The following is a 489-nucleotide window of genomic DNA, read 5'->3' as shown; positions in this document are numbered from 1 at the left end:
CCATCTTCTTTTAATGCTTCCTGCATCGTTGAATATTTTCCCCGTAGAATCCTTCACTGTTGCAACTGGAGGCTTGAATTTTGTCTTCAGTTCTTTCAGCTTGAGGAATGCCAAGCATGTGCTTCCCTTTTGGTTTTCTATCTCCAGCTTTTTGCACAGGTCATTATAACACTTTACTTTGTCTTCTCAAGCCGCCCTTTGAAATGTTCTGTTCAGTTCTTTTACTTCATCATTTCTTCCTTTTGTTTTAGCTACTCGACGTTCAAGAGCAAGTTTAAGAGTCTCTTCTGACATCCGTTTTGGTCTTTTTTTCTTTCCTGTCTTTTTAATGACCTCTTGCTTTCTTCGTGCATGATGTCCTTGATGTCATTCCACAACTCGTCTGGTCTTTGGTCATTAGTGTTCAACGCATCCAATCTATTCTTGAGATGGTCTCTAAATTCAGGTGTGGTATCCTCAAGGTCATACATTGGCTCTTGTGGACTTGAT

Source organism: Trichechus manatus, unplaced genomic scaffold (assembly GCF_000243295.1).
Source record: "Trichechus manatus latirostris isolate Lorelei unplaced genomic scaffold, TriManLat1.0 scaffold00341, whole genome shotgun sequence".
Lineage (NCBI taxonomy): Eukaryota > Metazoa > Chordata > Mammalia > Sirenia > Trichechidae > Trichechus > Trichechus manatus.
This window is presented reverse-complemented; position numbering follows the sequence as displayed.